This window comes from Lactuca virosa, chromosome 4 (assembly GCF_052849685.1).
Source record: "Lactuca virosa cultivar CGN04683 chromosome 4, Lactuca_virosa_CGN04683_v6, whole genome shotgun sequence".
NCBI classification, from domain to species: Eukaryota; Viridiplantae; Streptophyta; class Magnoliopsida; order Asterales; family Asteraceae; genus Lactuca; species Lactuca virosa.
In genome coordinates, this window is record NC_136429.1 from 22,286,796 (window position 1) to 22,306,816 (window position 20,021).

Here is a 20,021-nt window from a genome sequence, read left to right on the forward strand (position 1 = left end):
AGTGCGAAAGACGCCTATGCCATAACCAACTTTCGTCTGAGTTTGCTTTTGTAAGCAGGAAAATGGATGGCTTCCCTTGTATTGGGTTTAGATTTAACGGATACATCTCACCCTTTCTTTGTGATTTCAGAAGAACAGACTTCATTTTCTTATCAATGATTTCTTATCCTTCGTCATCAAATGACACCTTCAATCCTGTCCCCACAACTAATTGTGAGACACTGATAAGGTTGTGCTGTAATCCTTCAACGTAAGCCACTTTGCGAATTGAGAAGTCTCCATTCGTTATCATTCCATACCCTTTTATTCTTCCAAAAGAATTATTCCCATACTTTACATTTCCACCATCCTTAAGAACCCTGAACTCTCGTAGCTCCTCCTTCCTTCCTGTCATGTGACGCGAACAACCACGGTCAATGTACCATTCAATGTCGAACTGTTCATCAAGAATTACCTGCAAAAATCAAGCAGATTTAGGAACCTAAAGTTTCTTGGGTCCTTGTGAGCCTTTCACAGAAAGAGGAAACGTAATGTCAAGATTAACCATATATGTTCGTTTTATGAGCGTGGTTTCATCTTTTCGTTTGATGGTAAAAACTTTGATTTTGTTATCTTTTAAGTTCGTTTCTTTAGAATCAGAAGATTTGTGCTTGATGTTAGCTTGATTCTTAACGGACTTCTTTTCATTTTCCTTAGGATTAGCATTCATTGTCTTGGTTGGAACTTTCGGCTCCGAAACTAGCTTTCCCTTGCCTTTGATATCTTTGGGTGTAGACTTCGTGGATTGAGAGTGATAAGGCTTTGGTCTCTCCATTGGTTTCTTTGTGAAGAAGGGTTTTGGAGTCCCCTTTTGCTGAGAGTTTCTTGGACCGTGAGAGCATCAATGCAAACATTTACTGGGATTTACCTGCGAAGGTACTTTCGCATTGTGATTCAACTTTCTTTCGTTGCGAACATAGCCAGAATTTTGGGATTGCCAAAATTGCTTCCTTTCATTGAGATTTCTTTTATATCACTCATTTCTTTGTCGTTTTTGATCTGCAAGTTGCTTAGACGACTTGTGAATATTCACATTTGGTTTTGGTTTTGCCACACCAGATTCGCTCTTCACTTGATTGGATTTGTTGTGAACTTCTTTGGTACCACTTGGGCTACCTTTTTTAAATGCTGAGCGATTGTTTACGGGTTCAGCCACGTATCTTCCCTTCGCTTTCCATGAGGTCCTTTCAGATAAGCCAACAGTTTCATCAGCATTATCTATTGGGGCTGACCAGAAGAACTCATCGCAACCATCTTTGTTATCCTCGTCGACAATGGACTTTAATTCCACAGTTTGAGTTTCGGTCACTCCATTAACTTTAAAAACTTGATTTGGAGTAGTTTGGACCTTTGGAAAAATAGTTGCTTTTTCTTTTAAAACTTTTGGTTTATTTTGAGAAATTCTTGCGAACTCAACTGAATTTTCAGAAATAAGAGCTTTCGCAGGTTGATATTCGTTTTTAATGAATTTCGAACAGTCAATCTCATCCTCTACGGAGATTTCACACGTATCACTATCCTCATCGAATTCGGAAGTGTTTTCAACATTCAATTTATTTTCTGAACTCAACTTGGCATTCAATGAGTCAAATTTCTGCACAGTATCATATTTAATCTGCTCTTTATCATTCTCATCCAAAATTTGTTTCAACATATTTTTATGATCCTTGGACTTAATGTAATTTTCAATTCGTTCAAGTCCATATTTGTACGCATTAGAAGTTTCTTCAGACGAAACGATAGATTCGCATTTGTAGCAGTCTGCGTCTATTTCATCTTCCTTTAATTCGAGAAATGGCAAAATCATTTTGTGGATTTTCATAACAATTTCACAATCAAGGTGCAGTTGAGTGATATTAAAGTAAAGGTGTTTGCAATTAAACAAAAAATGTTGCGCTGTTTTAAAAGCATAAGATTATCCCTTTGCAAATAAATAGATTCATCCCTAGACTTAGACAAATCCGACTCGATCTTCTGAATCCACATACGTCTCTCATCACTCTTGGATGTAGCCCTGCTCAATTGATCACCGGGTTCTCTTTAAACTATCGCTTATACTTGAAAAGGTGAATTTTAAGTCGCTTAACTCAGTTTCATATCTAGATACAGGAATATTAACAGATTCGAGAATAGAATTTACCTTATTGATCAACTGTTCGCACTCATTGATTTACTCTGAAACAGGTTGTGCGGTAAAACAACTATCGTCCCTTCTCTCACTTCCGCTAGCATTCTCCTCCATCTGCGAACTTCCACCAGTCACCATCAAACATCTTCCTGAGAAATGCGAACTTGTTTCCTTTGCTACGAACGCCCTTCCGTGTGTGGGCTTGCAAACTTCTTCATCCTCGGAGTCTGTCGACCAGACTTCCACTCCTCCAAACTCGCCTTCAGCCATATTTTCCTGCACAACTAACACAGGCATAGAGTTATCATTAGTTTTCTTCCTTTTGATCTCCTCCAGCTTTCTCAAGTGGTAAGCTTCCTTATCCTCTCCTTCATTCTTCTCATTCTTCCTTCGCAGCATACACTCCTTGGCAAGATGGTTTTTGCCATGATAATAGTTACAATCATATCAGGAGTCACCAACCAACTTTTTATCCTTCTTCTCTTCCTCTTTCTGAGAACTACTCCTGTTCTCCTATTTCACTTTCTCTGAGCTATAGCTTCCCTGCCAGTTTCTAATTTTACTTGAGGGAAACTTCTTTCTAGCAAATCGCATAGGGTTTGACACCATTAAAGCGAAATCTTCGTTTGAGAGCTCATGCTCAGAGTGATCTGATCTAGATCCGTCATCAGTCATTGTCTTGCCCTTCGCAACCAAGGCTAAAGACCCCATTCCAGAGACCACCTTCGCTTCTTTCGTTACTTCACACTCTTGTGCCTTCAGAATACCCACAAGCTTCGCAAGAGCATAGTTCTTGAACTGTTCGTGCGCTTTAACAATTGACACTACTGCCTTCCACTCTGATCGTAGTCCGTTCATGAATGTGACTTTTTGCTCAATCAGTTCACGTCCTATTCCATGCTTCATAATTTTGCTGAGAAGATGATTATATCGATTGAACGTGGCAGTCAGTGTTTCTTCAGGCTTTTGAATGAATTCGCCAAACTCGGATAGCAAGAGCGTTTGAGTCGAATGCTCTAGATCTGTGTCTGTGGAGTAGAGCTCTCTTAACCTATCCCAAATGGCATTCGTTGTGTCACAAGAGCTCACGAGACGGAAAGTATCTGCTTGCAAAGCGAATCTAATGATTCTCATTGCTTTAATATTGCTTGTGAGTTTGTCTTTTTTGTCTTGAGGCACGTCCTTCACATCAAGGAGCAGTTGGTTGAGATCTTTCTGGGTTTTGATTTTTCTCTTGGTCTCTGTGTGAACAAACGGACCTAGAGTGATTGCCTCCCAAATCAGATAACCATTATCTTCCGAGCCTATAACATAATCTTCAAAGTGCATCGCCCAGACTTCATATTCGTGAGGAAAAAGAATCAGGATTCTGGTTGTTGATCCAATGTTGCTTGAGATATTCAAGGAGTTGATGTTTGAATCGTCGTTCTGCATGGTGAAAAACCTTTTGATATCTGTAATGAATCAGACGTGTAAACAAAGATTGTTTATAGGGTAATATTAAGATCTCTTTGAGCCGTTGGAATGACAAAGAAGACGACTGAGTTAGATCCTATATTAACGGAAACCCTAAAACTCTATAAACAGAAGAGATGCGTATAGATTACACAGTCTCCTGCTCTGATACCAATTGTTGGAAATAAAACCTTAAAGATCGTAAAGATTCAAACAGATAAGAACAAGAACACGATATTGATCAAACAAGTGCTGAATGATTAATAGTCACGCCTCAGAAGAACTCGATGAAGAATTACTTCTGTAGCGGCATAAATAGGGTTACAAAGATATTATCAGAGTTGTCAAAATACGATGCATGCATGCACCTTATATACCCTAACCCTAGAATTAAATACGAGTAGACAGGCCCAACTCGTTTATACAAATGGACTAAACAAACAGGCCCAATGACGCAATACATAATACTCAACAAATACCAATCAATAGCATCCCATAGGCTAAGGCATCATGAATCAGGCAACTCTAGCTCTAATTTCCTGAAGTACCTAGCCAATCCTCTAGCATGTAGCTCTAACATCTCATAAGTATCTCATAATATAATCAAGTAATGGTATTTAAGGAAATCACCGTTCGGGCTCTGGCTGATTGTACTTCCGAATCCCTCAAACCAAGGCTCTGATACCAACTTGTAACACCGTAAATTTTCAAACAAAATTTTCATTTTTTTTAAAACACATAATTCTCATTAACACATTTCTCAAAAACCCCAAAATGTCAATTATCAAAATCACAAATCCATAATTGTTTGAATAAAAATCCAGGATCCTCAAAACATAACTCCATCTCGTGTGTACAATCAAGCCGACGCCTTCCCGCGATCCTGAGAAGTACCTGAAACACATATCACATAACACGGTAAGCACAAAGCTCACTGAGTTCCCCAAAATACCACACACATCTCATTAGCCTCTCATGGCTATATCTCAATAAAGACCCTCCGGTCGATGTGTCTCAGTGGAGACCCTCCGGTCCCACAACTAGGGTTGGACCCTCCGATCCTAACTCAGTAAAGCTCATAATAATACACAACATAAATTACAAAGACATAATGCATGATATCACAATACTCAATAATAGCATACAAGACCCTCCGGTCACACAAGTTACCACTCATGGTAAATATAGTGAGAAGACTCACCTCGTAAGCAAGCAAGTAGACCTCGTACCCCTCGAACGGTCTAATCTCCGCCTACATGTCATAATCATCTCTAATTAACACTTATAGCCTCAAATCTAAATAAATTCGGTCAACCTCTCGCTCTAACTCTTGGAATGGGTAAAAGACCATTTTACCCCTCCATGGTCTCCATAATCCAAGTCTTGACCAAACCCTAAAAGTCAACAGAAGTCAACACTCGAGTCAACAGTCCCTGATGACCCAACTCGGCGAGTGCACCTATGTGACTCGTCGAGTGCACCTATGGGACTCGTCGAGTCCCTCTTGTCCTCAGAAGAATCGGGGAAACTCCAACTCAACTCGTCGAGTTGTCTCGTCAACTCGTCGAGTTGTAGCACGTCCAACCTATCGGGGAAACACCCTAACAGACTTGTTGAGTTGGGTCATGCACTCGTCGAGTCCCTCTTGACCAATTCTCATTCAGTCGATTCTAAGCAAAAATATTTTCCTAAACTCTAGATCTAACTACCCAAGGCTGAAATACCACGTAAAGCTGCAAGCTTTACGTCCATGCATGGTACCTAGGGCTCGAAATGCCAAAACAACCTCTATTATAGGGTTTAATGCAAAAAGGCTTGCCTTTAGCTTGATAAATCTTGGATCGTTGGGCTCAAATGACCTCCTATAGTCCAGATCTGAGGTTTCAATCTCATGACATGTTCAAGTGACTCAATAACCAAAAGATGGATGAGAGAAAATCCTAAAACTCCCTAGAATGAGATCTAACAAAAGAAATGGTCAAGATGGTAGCTTTTTACCTCCAAACATAAGCTATTCACTGAAGAACACTGGATCCAAAGTCCCTCCTCGATCTAATCCGTGTTGCTCTCCAAATCTCCTTCCAAAAATGCAAAAGAACACTCAAATTAATCTCCCCTCTTTCTCTCTCTCTCTCTCTCTCTTTCTCTCTCTCTCTCTCTCATACACACAACGAGTGGAATTGGTCTAGGGTTTCTCACAAAGCTCTAAAGTGACAAGGGTGGCGGAAATGAGGGCTTAAGGTCCTTTAAATAGGACACAAACTCAGAAAATTAGGGTTTCCTCGCACAACTCCTACTCGTCGAGTCGGTGTCCTCCGACTCATCGAGTAGACTCTAAAAAATCCCGCGGCCATAATAGTCTCTACTCGGCGAGTTGGTGCTCCCCAACTCGTCGATTTTCCCTGTCAAAAGAAATAAAAATAATTAAATATTGTACCTGGAAGTCGGGATGTTACACACTACCTCTATGGGGTTCGTTGTACCATTTACACGGACCACAAGAGTTTGAAGTACCTCGTGGATCAGCCGAATCTGAACATGAGGCAGCGTCAGTGGTTAGATGCGGTGAAGGATTATGACTGTGAGATCCTTTATCATGCGGGCAAGGCCAACGTGGTGGCTGATGCTCTGAGCCGCAACGCAGTGGCAGCTCCGATTCGAGACATATGTGTGAGGATGACAGTGGTTACCTCGTTGTTGGAGCAGATCCTGGAGCCGTAGGTCGAGGGTATGAAGGAAGAGCGCCGAAAGTGTGAGTGGATCGTAGACCAGATAGCCTCATTTGATTACGACAGCTGTGGATTGTTGACCCTGCATCTGCGGGTCTGGGTTCCTTACTATGGCGGGGAACGCCAGGTTCTGATGGACGAGGCTCACAAGTCGAGGTTCTCCATCCATCCCGGAGAAACGAAGATGTATCGGGATCTTCGCCATGATTATTGGTGGCCATGCATGAAGCGGGACATAGCATGGTACGTAGAGCGGTACTTGACCTGCAGGAAGGTCAAGGTCGAGCATCAGTGACCTCACGGAAAGATGCAGCCGTTAGAGATTCCCGTGTGGAAATGGGAAGATATCACTATGGATTTCATCACGAAGCTTCCCAGGACCGCACGTGGAGTGGATTCGATATGGGTCATCGTGGAGTGGATTCGATATGGGTCATCGTGGATCGGTTGACGAAGAGTGCCCATTTCATCCCGATCCAGGAGAGTATATCGGCTGAGAAGCTAGCCGAGATCTACATTCGAGAGGTAGTGGCAGGTCATGGAGTGCCAGTTTCGGTTGTGTCGGACCGAGACGTCTGTTTTACTTCCAGATTTTGGAAGCAGTTTCACGAAGAGATGGGTACTCGTTTACACTTCAGCATTGCTTTCCACCCTCACACAGATGGGCAGAGCGAGAGGACGATCCAGACTCTCGAGGACATGTTGCGCGCATGTGTTTTGGATTTCGGTGGTAGTTGGGATACGTATCTTCCGTTAGCGGAATTTTCGTATAACAACAGTTACCACGCCAGCATAGACCGACCTCCCTTCGAGATGCTCTACGGGAGGAAATGCAGGACCCCAATCTGTTGGGGCGAGGTCGGCCAGAGAGTCATGGAGAGTACTGACATGGTATTCAATACTACTGAGAGGATCCAGTAGGTCCGGAGCAGGCTACGGACTGCTCAAAGCCGGCAGAAAAGCTATGCCGAAAAGCGTCGTTCAGACTTGGAGTTTCAAGTGGGCGACATGGTTCTCCTGAAGGTGTCACCTTGGAAATGTGTCATCCGGTTCAGGAAGCGGGGCAAGCTGGGCCCCAGGTACATCGGTCCTATCAGGGTTATAGCCCGGGTGGGAAAGGTGGTGTATCGATTGGATCTTCCAGCAGAGCTCAGCCAGATCCATAACACTTTTCATGTTTCCTAGCTGCGGAATTGCTTAGTGGATGACTCCACGATTGTGCCTTTAGAGGATATCCAGGTTGACGACAACCTGAACTACATTGAGAGGCATGTGGTGACTCTGGATCGCAAAACGAAAACCTTGAGGAGCAAGGTTGTTCAGTTAGTGAAGGTGCAATTTCAGCACCGTACGGGCTCAGAGTGCACTTAGGAGCCAGAGGAGGAGATGAGGGAGCACTACCCAGAGTTATTCAAGGCAGCAGACTTCGAGGACGAAGTCTAAGACAAGTGAGGGATAATTGTAACACCGGGTTCCTAGTATTTTCTAAATTTATAATTTTATTCATTTTTAGGCAGGAACTCGACGAGTTGGAGGCCCCACACTCGTCGAGTACGAAATGGATTTGGACAAGGGTTTTGAAGTCTACTCGACGAGTAGGACTGCCAGAGTGAAACCCTAATTTCAGGGTTTTGCACCCTATTTAAGCATCTTAATCCCCTTATGCCAGCCTCATTTACAGCCTCCAGGTCCCAAACCCTAGATCCAGAAACCCTAATGCAATTGTGAGCTTGTGAGCCATTTTTGAGTGAATTTTTGTGTGTTTGAAGCTTGTGGAAGAAGAAGAAGCTAGAGGATTCAAGGAGAAGCTAGTAGATCCAGAGACTTCCTTTCATTCTCGTCATTTTCTGGTAAGCAAGTATCAAACTTGATTAGTAACTTCTTAGATCTCTTTATTATCATTTTATGAGGTTTTTGGTCCAAGGAGCTTGACCTTTGGGTTATGGACGTCCCAAGTGGGTGAACCATCAGATCTGGAATCATGGAGGGTTTTCATGGCATAAACGTGCAAACTTTATGGCCATTAAATCCCCATGCAAGATATAGGATGTCCTTTTGGCCTTTTAAGCTCCAAAAGGCCATGCATGGAGTGAAAGTGTGACAACCATCAAATTTCGGTCAAGTCAAAGTCAAACAAAGTCAACAAGTTAAACCGGTCAACTCCATTAACCCTTGTATGTTAGGGTTTACGTTATGTAATCACTGTACAATTCGCTATTTTAATGAGAAAACATCATTTGGAAAGTTCATGTGTTTGATATTCCTTAGCCTTAACAGTGCTAAACAACGAACCAAAGCGATAAAACACTATTGCACAATCATCGGGATTGTGTAGGACACTAAATCATGGCTTAACGGGGTCTATGGACCTTGCGTTGCGAAGCCGGACACTTAAAAAGATCACAAACGAAACCTCTCTCAATCTCATACAAACCCTACTCAAGATTACTTGACGCTAATAGGATCAAAACTCATACACTACGATATAAATTGACGTTAATAGCAACATAGTATAGTACAACGTTATAACTATAATCAAATTAAATTATGATACCATATTAAAATCAAATCAAAGTATAATGATCTAATTAAATTTAAAAGAATCAACTTGAATGCTATAATTAAACTTCAAATCAAAGTAGATTGTTATAATCAAATAATAACTCATCTTTTATAAAACTCCATTTTTATAAACTTTACATTAAATTTTATAAAACTCTATTTTTATAAACTTTACATTAAATTTTATAAAACTCTTATATTAATTATGTAAAAGATGCTTGTGTTAGTGGGAAATTATGAAGACCACCAAAAGCAAAAAGATTATTCCCATGGTCTCTCACTCACACCTCCCATCCACTTTCCTTTCCTTTTCTCCCAACACATTATTCTCTTCACCACTTAAACCTTCTCTATTCTTTCTCTCAATCTCAATCTCGAAATTCATCCAAGAAATACTCATATTCCAGCCAAGAACAATCTATTATACTCAAATCTTCATCCCTCTTGAAGCATTCATCAATGTATGTTGTTAAAAGTTTCAAATTCATACAAGAAACAAATTAAATCCACCAAAATATCTAAAACTCATTTTATGCATAAACCTGATTTTTCTCAGAATCTCATCAATAAAATAAGAAGTTCTGGAAATTTTCAGAAAATAACTTATTTTTATTGAATTACTATAATTATTGCAATAAAGTAGGGCAATAATTCACATAAAATACTTTTTGCATTCAATAAATTCTGAGAAAATTCTGGGATGACCAATATATTGATTAAATATAATTTATGAAGTTTCATGCATTTATATTACTGTTTACTATTATTTATGATTTTATTGATTAATTAATAATGAAATATATAAAAAATACTTCCCATAGTCACAAATATCCGAAACTTATAAACTGGGCTCTATATCATGTTATAAAACTATGGTTAATTTTACAGAATTTTTGGGAATCATTTATTATTTTTCCCGAATTTTGTTGTTGTTTAATCATTAAAGTATTAAATAAATACTAAAACAGTTCAGAAAAATATAAAAATTTTACAGTAATTAATATTGTATGAAATAATGATTTCCTAATAATTTCATAATTTTTCAATACTGTGTACTATTTAAAACCATTTTCCTAAGTATTTAAGCATGTAAAAATGCATTTTAATGATTATTTCATATAAATAATTGTTAAAATCTGTAAATAATTATAATTGGGCAAGTTATTATTTTAATAAGAAATTATTAAAATCTGGCCTAAATTGAAAATATAAATTAATTATGCAAAGTAATTAATTCAATTTAAAATTCATTTAACAAATGAATACCTTAATATTATAATCAAAATGAATTATTGTTAATTCATCTAATATAAGAATATGTGTCTAATTATTTGTATTAGTACTCTATTCTTGTTTAGCAGTTCCTAAACCAAAACTATTAATTATATTAGGATCTACGTCATTTTGACCCGAACCGTCTATCGTACGACACACGCATTTCGTTTTGGGACTAATGTGAGTAATCTACCCCATACTTTATAATTTTCAATACTTTTGGGGTGTATCATGTGGTTCTAATATGTTCCAACTTCATTTTATTGTTTTATCACAATTGAGACATTGTTGGGACATTTATACGTGAGTCATTAATTGTATAACTATTGTTTGTTTACGCTACATGTACTTGTAGTGCATTACCATTTTTAGTCTAATCTCCATGACTATGCCCGTATTCTTGAGGTACGTTATGGACAATAATAGCGCTATTGGGTTGACAACTCCGCCTTGGGACGCTAAGGTGATTGATCGCACGTGGTTGAGTGTGTATGATGATTAGATGCTTCATCCTATATATATTTATATATATATACATATGTATATATAGGGTGAGGACTTATTGTTGTTGTTATCATTTGTTAATCAATTTTTGATTTATAAACCGTTATCTCAAATACAATTGTTTGCCGACTTCAAAAGAAAACAAATTTCCAATTATAAAGGTTTCAACTTCACAATTTTCTCTACAAATATTAGATTACTCACCAACTCTCGTAGTTGACCTGTTTTTACCCATGATGCAGATTTGAAGAATGAAGTTGATGAAAAATAGGTTGTGCCTTAGAAATCCACAAGACTATTTAAATTTGATGTAATAAATGTTGTTCGTATTTGGATTTGTATTTGTATGTTGTGGATCTTGTTTGCATACTTAGTACTTAATTGAATCTAATCATACTATAACATAGTTGTCATGAGACTTTGAACAATATATCACGCCTCGATCGATTCCGACAAGGATCGGGGTGTGACAGATTGGTATCAGAGCCTTGACTATAGGGAATTAGGTTAATTGCCTTGACCTAGTCTATAGCCTCTAGGGTCCTCTCGTATGCTAGTTTATAAAATGCACACACAACTGCATGCAATTCACACTTAGAAAATCCTAGGAATACCTTTGTGTGTTAATTGCTCCCTTAGGTGCATACGTATTACTCCTGACACTTATATGTGTGCATACACTGGTGAATATTCTCCTCTTTCTCTGAAAATCACACACATATTCAAGTGGTTTAAAAAAATGTATATACATATATATTCCTTAGAGCTCATAGGAAATTCAAAGTCATCCACTCTAGTTGGGTAGGATCATAGTAATGGACGCGTAGTAACTGGAAGGGGGAGGTGCCGGTAGCCCGAAAGTCCTGACTAGGCAAGCATTCGTATACATCCCAATCAACCGAGGGACCAGTTTGCTTATCTGGGGACCAAAGGCGAGAGTTCCCAAACCTATAGGCCAAAGCGCGTCATTCACATTACTTTTGAGCCATCAAAATACCCGACCTTATCAAACGTATCCGAAAGGATACACTCCAAAATGGCCAACTCATTGGACTATTAAGTTCCCTAATGGGCCTAGAAGTGGGAAAGACATGTGAAAACTTAGTTTTGTGGGGGCCCACGCAAGTGCTACATGTTTCACATTTAGTAACCATGGAAAGCCCAAAAGGTGCCCAACACTCCTAACCATGGCCCAACAAGTGTTTTACAATTATTTTACCCAACAATGTCTAAAAAAAACTTTATTTCCATAATCAATTTACAAATAACTCACAAGTCCATATGCGTGTTTCTCGTAGTTGACTTGTTCCTTGTTTGGTTGTGGACTTAGGGTAGACTCATTAGGATCAACAGTCTAATAAAATTTTAATTACACGTAACTGGGGGCATGTCGAGTGAATCTTAGGAGTGGATCAGACATGGAACAAATCACAAGACTATAATCAAGTTATTCCTACTAAATTCATAAGTCTATTTATATAGACCTCTAGTATAGAGTCGTCGGCGTAGTCGTGTCGGCAATCTAGAATATGGCTAAATACATAATACAAACTATAATACCCAAATTATACAAAATTTTCTGCATTAAAAATCAATAGACAAACAAACACAATGAAACTAAAAAAGGGTATCAAACTATCAAGAGAAAAACACATACAATGTAGATTAAAATCCACTAATTATAACAAAATGGCTAAAAGAAAAGGTAAGGACTAAGGATTGTTAAGTCCTCTCTTCTTATAAATAGCTTTGAAGCAAGCTTGCCTAAGCTTCTTTGTTCTTTCTGTCAATTCCATACCTGGCAATTTCTCCATCATCTTCTTGTGCCCTGCTAACGTCTCTATCTCCTCCTTTAATCCCAACTCCTAGTTTTTTTTAAAAAAGGTAGATGCAATATATTTTTCGTGTGAGCTCACAAAATTTACAATGAGTTAAGTTTATATAAATATAAATCAGGAAATCGTAGTAAATCAATTGATTTGATGTGGCATATGCCTAGGGCCATTGTTTATGTTATAAAGAAACTAATATTTAAAATTTTAGAAAATACCAAAACTACTTTGGTTACCAAGTGCATGCATACATGCATGAGTAATGTATAGAAGGTTATTATCGTAGTTTACCTTGGCATTTTGAATGAGTGATTGAAGGCTCTTAAGTTTTCTATGAGGCCATCTGTTTATGTTTAGCTCTCTGCATCTTTTCTTCAACAATGTTAACCCTATCCCTAGTTCCTTTGCTGCCATGATTATCGGCATCTCAAAGTACTTCGCTATCTCTTCAAACTCCAATGGTCTCAATCTCTTTGCCACCTTCCGGCCACCGTGATCAGTGGTGGCAGCACTAGAACTACATGTAGCCTCACCACCGGATTTACAGTCTTCACTGAAACTAACCAATGGTAAATTACCATCCTCCCAACAATCCCATAAGCTTATATTTTCAAGGGGATCCAAATCGTGAAACTCATTTCTAGAAATGATGTTTTGATCTTTGTTAAGTACTGTGGAAACGTTCTGATCGAGCACTTCATGCAATTTTTCCGACAACTCGTAATCATGATGGTCTAGCCTGTCACCACTGCAAAAATCCAAAAACTCAAGATAATCAAATCCAACACGATGGAAGACTCTTTTTGATCACTACAAATCCAAACCATGTTTTGATCAATATAGACAAAATCACTTTTTTGTGCGAAAGATGGGGTAATGAGTGACGTTTATATATACCTGAAAAGATCTTGATGATCAAAGTACTGAAACCAATCGAGGTCATATATGGGGTTTTGATGATCTGCAGATGGATCCATTTGTGAGGGAGAAGTTAAAAATTGCGGTAAGAATGTGATGATTTATATAAGTGAAGTGGGAGAAGTAATTAATAACAAATAAAGAGGAAATGAATATATATGGTCTATGAGCCGTAACCTTCTTCTTCAATTCACACACATATACGTATATGTTGCTGCAAATTATGACTTATGTGCCTCATGCATTTAATGCATCACATGCCTACTGCATATTCTTGACTTTGAAGCTACGTACCAGTTTCGAATTTCCCCAGTAGCACACTTTTCATTAGAAAGTACTCCAAGTCTTCACACATGAACCAGTTAGAAAGTACTCCAAGTCTTCACACATGAACCAATTAGAAAGTACTCCAAGTCTTCACACATGCAAATTATGACTTGTGTGTCGCTATAGGTAACTAATAAAACTTTATTTTTTTTAACCCCTTAAATATCAGTACAAGCTTCTAACATCGACGTTTAAATTCTAAATTTCTTTTTATTACTAAAACTAGCATCGATTCAAGTATATAAACCATGAATCTTGAGAACACGGCAAAACCCAAATAAGTCTTATCATCTATGTAAAAACTCAGGGTTTTTACTAGTGAATCTATCAGTGGCGGAGCTTGAACAATTAACTTGGGGGGGGGGGGGGGGGCGAAAATATTATAAACTGAAATTAACAAAAAAAAAATTAATAATAATAATAATAATAATAACAGATTGTTTTCAACAAATAAACACCAAAAACACCTAGAAAAAGAATTACAACTCAGCCCGACGGCCTTTAATGTCTTTAAAAACAGATTATGAATGATATATTAGTAAGCAGACAACAATTTCTCTTTCAATGTTTTCATCTTTCCCATGATTATATCTAGAAAAATCAAAATGAAGGAACAATTGATTCAATAAAAAAAATCAAAAATCAAAATTTGAACAATAACCAATAACTCATTTAACAATAACCAAATCAATCTTTGTTTTCACTTTTCAGTTTTGTTTGAAGCTGCCTAGCTGTTAAGCATAACCAAATCAATAACGAAATCTAAAAATAAAAAAATCAAACTGAAAACAGCAGCAACAGTACAAGACCCAACACCAACAATAACCAAATCTATAAGTTCATAACTTATAAATCAAATTGGCAAATCGCCAAATCGAAAATGACAGCCAAATTAAAAAGAAACTCAGTAAGACAGTAGTAACGCATAAATAGGCAACAGATTGACAGAAAACAGCAGCAGCAGTGCAATACGCCAACACCAACAATCAACAATCTTACAATCAAAAAAGAAAGAACAACTGAACAGGATTTGGGTCTCGGGATTACATACCTGATTTCTGTGAGTGAGACCAGGCGACTGACTTGGCGAGACAGCGACAAACGAACAGCAGGCGAGATAGGCAGCGAATTGGGCAAATGGGGATGAATCGATTTTGATTTCTTGATACCGCTTGGTCGCTTGGAGAATTTGGAGTATTGGACAATTCTGATTAGGAATCGGGAGGGGCCAAAGCCCAAGTTTGAAAATAGCAGGCTTATAACTATTTTATTTTGAACTACAATTCCTACTTCTAGCCCAAAAATCAGGAGGGGGCCACTGCCCCTCCTGGCCCCAATAATACTACGCCCCTGGAATCTATGATGGCTAGTGTAAACATTATGGTCATATATCATTAAGATTCTATGGACTTAGAATGTGTGATTCCGCCTCATTCCCTGTTCCTTGTTTGGTTGTGGGCTTAAGGCGGGGTCACCCATCCGAATGCCCTTGCAATCTTAATGATATACGACTAGTTTACGCCAAGCTACTATAAAAGAACTAGGTAGGACTTATAATGCAAATTTCGTCAAAATTTGTTGAAACATTCGTAATGATGGAACTCGCTAACTACGTTATAAAATATTCATAGTGGTAATACCAAGGATAAAACAGGGAGTATAAAAGCACACATAGAATACTCTATCATCCCAAAACAATAAACTCCTTTTAAATCGACTCAGTTCAAGTTACAATAAGAAATTTCCAAGGTCGTCATGTGACATCAGGCGGGTTGTTCCTCACCAAAATCAATTTCTTGTACTACGAAACGTTTTCCACATATTTTTCCAAACTCTTGAAGTCCCAGTCAAAATGCAAATTTCGGGACGAAATTCCCTCTAACAGGGGGATGATGTGACAACCATCAAATTTCGGTCAAGTCAAAGTCAAACAAAGTCAACAAGTTAAACCGGTCAACTCCATTAACCCTTGTATGTTAGGGTTTACGTTATGTAATCACTGTACAATTCGCTATTTTAATGAGAAAACATCATTTGGAAAGTTCATGTGTTTGATATTCCTTAGCCTTAACAGTGCTAAACAACGAACCAAAGCGATAAAACACTATTGCACAATCATCGGGATTGTGTAGGACACTAAATCATGGCTTAACGGGGTCTATGGACCTTGCGTTGCGAAGCCGGACACTCAAAAAGATCACAAACGAAACCTCTCTCAATCTCATTCAAACCCTACTCAAGATTACTTGACGCTAATAGGATCAAAACTCATACACTACGATATAAATAGACGTTAATAGCAACATAGTATAGTACAACGTAATAACTATAATCAAATTAAATTATGATACCATATTAAAATCAAATCAAAGTATAATGCTCTAATTAAATTTAAAAGAATCAAACTTGAATGCTATAATTAAACTTCAAATCAAAGTAGATTGTTATAATCAAATAATAACTCATCTTTTATAAAACTCCATTTTTATAAACTTTACATTAAATTTTATAAAACTCTATTTTTATAAACTTTACATTAAATTTTATAAAACTCTTATATTAATTATGTAAAAGATGCTTGTGTTAGTGGAAAATTATGAAGACCACCAAAAGCAAAAAGATTATTCCCATGGTCTCCCACTCACACCTCCCATCCACTTTCCTTTCCTTTTCTCCCAACACATTATTCTCTTCACCACTTAAACCTTCTCTATTCTTTCTCTCACTCTCAATCTCGAAATTCATCCAAGAAATACTCATATTCCAGCCAAGAACAATCTATTATACTCAAATCTTCATCCCTCTTGAAGCATTCATCAATGTATGTTGTTAAAAGTTTCAAATTCATACAAGAAACAAATTAAATCCACCAAAATATCTAAAACTCATTTTATGCATAAACCTGATTTTTCTCAGAATTTCATCAATAAAATAAGAAGTTCTGGAAATTTTCAGAAAATAACTTATTTGTATTGAATTACTATAATTATTGCAATAAAGTAGGGCAATAATTCACATAAAATACTTTTTGCATTCAATAAATTCTGAGAAAATTCTGGGATGACCAATATATTGATTAAACATAATTTATGAAGTTTCATGCATTTATATTACTGTTTACTATTATTTATGATTTTATTGATTAATTAATAATGAAATATATAAAAAATACTTCCCATAGTCACAAATATCCGAAACTTATAAACTGGGCTCTATATCATGTTATAAAACTATGGTTAATTTTACAGAATTTTTGGGAATCATTTATTATTTTTCCTGAATTTTGTTGTTGTTTAATCATTAAAGTATTAAATAAATACTAAAACAGTTCAGAAAAATATAAAAATTTTACAGTAATTAATATTGTATGAAATAATGATTTCCTAATAATTTCATAATTTTTCAATACTGTGTACTATTTAAAACCATTTTCCTAAGTATTTAAGCATGTAAAAATGCATTTTAATGATTATTTCATATAAATAATTGTTAAAATCTGTAAATAATTATAATTGGGCAAATTATTATTTTAATAAGAAATTATTAAAATCTGGCCTAAATTGAAAATATAAATTAATTATGCAAAGTAATTAATTCAATTTAAAATTCATTTAACAAATGAATACCTTAATATTATAATCAAAATGAATTATTTTTAATTCATCTAATATAAGAATATGTGTCTAATTATTTGTATTAGTACTCTATTCTCGTTTAGCAGTTCCTAAACCAAAACTATTAATTATATTAGGATCTACGCCATTTTGACCCGAACCGTCTATCGTACGACACACGCATTTCGTTTTGGGACTAATGTGAGTAATCTACCCCATACTTTATAATTTTCAATACTTTTGGGGTGTATCATGTGGTTCTAATATGTTCCAACTTCATTTTATTGTTTTATCACAATTGAGACATTGTTGGGACATTTATACGTGAGTCATTAATTGTATAACTATTGTTTGTTTACGCTACATGTACTTGTAGTGCATTACCATTTTTAGTCTAATCTCCATGACTATGCTCGTATTCTTGAGGTACGTTATGGACAATAATAGCGCTATTGGGTTGACCACTCCGCCTTGGGACGCTAAGGTGATTGATCGCACGTGGTTGAGTGTGTATGATGATTAGATGCTCCATCCTATATATATATATATATATATATATATATATATATATATATATACATATGTATATATAGGGTGAGGACTTATTGTTGTTGTTATCATTTGTTAATCAATTTTTGATTTATAAACCGTTATCTCAAATACAATTGTTTGCCGACTTCAAAAGAAAACAAATTTCCAATTATAAAGGTTTCAACTTCACAATTTTCTCTACTAAAATTAGATTACTCACCAACTCTCGTAGTTGACCTGTTTTTACCCATGATGCAGATTTGAAGAATGAAGTTGATGAAAAATAGGTTGTGCCTTAGAAATCCACAAGACTATTTAAATTTGATGTAATAAATGTTGTTCGTATTTGGATTTGTATTTGTATGTTGTGGATCTTGTTTGCATACTTAGTACTTAATTGAATCTAATCATACTATAACATAGTTGTCATGAGACTTTGAACAATATATCACGCCTCGATCGATTCCGATAAGGATCGGGGTGTAACAGAAAGGAGGAAGCTTTACCTGTTCATGTAGTGTTTAGGGTCTAGATCTCTGTTTGTATGCTTTAGTTTGGAGTATGGATGACTTGTGGACCAAGATCTAGGTCCTAAAGAGTTAGGTTTTTAGTTAGGTTCTTCAAGTAAGGGTATTAACGGGTAAAGTTGGAAACTTTATGCTTAAAAGGACAATTTCAGTGTATAGGTGAAGCATAGGGCTTGGATCTGAAGATTAGGGGCTTAATCTATTAAGATGGCTTAACAGACTAAAGAACTCGTTGAGTCCATAGAGGAACTCGACGAGTTGGGACGAAGCATCCCGATTCTGTTAAAGGCAAAACTCGACGAGTTCAAGGAGGCTTCGACGAGTTGATTGGAGAAGTCTTGATTCTGTAGAAAGGAGGAACTCAACGAGTTGTGAAAGAACTCGTCGAGTGGGATCGCGATTTCAGGGTTTATGATTCATTGAACTCGACAAGTTGATGGACCAACTCGGCGAGTTGAGTCAACCCAGGATGTTGACTTTGACTTTGACTTTGACTTTGACCAAGGTTGACCCGTGAAGGGGTGTTGAGTATAGAATGTTATCTAAGAGGTTGTTTTGTATAGGGTGTGAGTAGAGTCGGTTGCGGAGTAGGGAGTTTCAGCTATTCATGACATTAAGGTGAGTTTCCTTCAGTAGGAACGGGTCTAAGGCACCAAGGTCGGCTCGTATATGTGATATGATTAGTAGGTGAGTGTGGGCGGGGCCCATATCTCATAGATAGCTGATATGGTACAGATTTATATGTTTAGTTATACTTGTTGTTTGTGTGATACCTGTATGTATTTCCATGACTAGCTGAGTGAGGGCGGGGCCTGTATCTCCTAGTAGCTGAGTGTGGGCAGGGCCCGTATCTCATAGTAGCTGAGTGTGGGCGGGGCCCGTATCTCATAGTAGCTGAGTGTGGGTGGGGCCCATATCTCATTGAGTATGGGCGGGGCCCGTATCTCCTAGTTGCATGTTATGTGTATGGTATGTGGTAGTTTGGGGAGACCCACTAAGCTTCGTGCTTATAATTTTCAGTTTTGTTTCAGGTACTTCCGGTAGCAAGGGGAAGAGCTCGGGATGATTACAATGCACACACCATTTGTTTAGCCTGGGATGTTTACACTCTGATATGTTTGACAAATATTTATGATATTTTGAGATACATGACTTATGGTTTTTATATGATGTTTGGGTAACTATTATTTTATTAATGATTTAAAATGAAATTTCTGGACCGTATTTTTGGGATGTTACAGTTGGCCTCATGATACAAATATCATTAAGAAAATGGAGAAAATAAGTTGTTGATTTATTAAGGAATTAACAAATTAATAAGAAATTATTTTGGTAATTAATTATATAGTTTTAAATAGTAAATGGGTTGTATATTAATCAAATCACTGGGATTAATTAGAATATTCTAGAACCATCCAGAGAAATAAGGTGGACGAATTTCTTCTTATCCTAATAAGGATAAGGCAGGTTTTGAATAAGGTAAATATTATCCTTTAGGAGTTTGAATTGCTTAAGGATTAATTAGCTGCCTATAAAATAGCGAGTTAGGGATCAGACCCTAGATGTTTTTCCTTCACAAA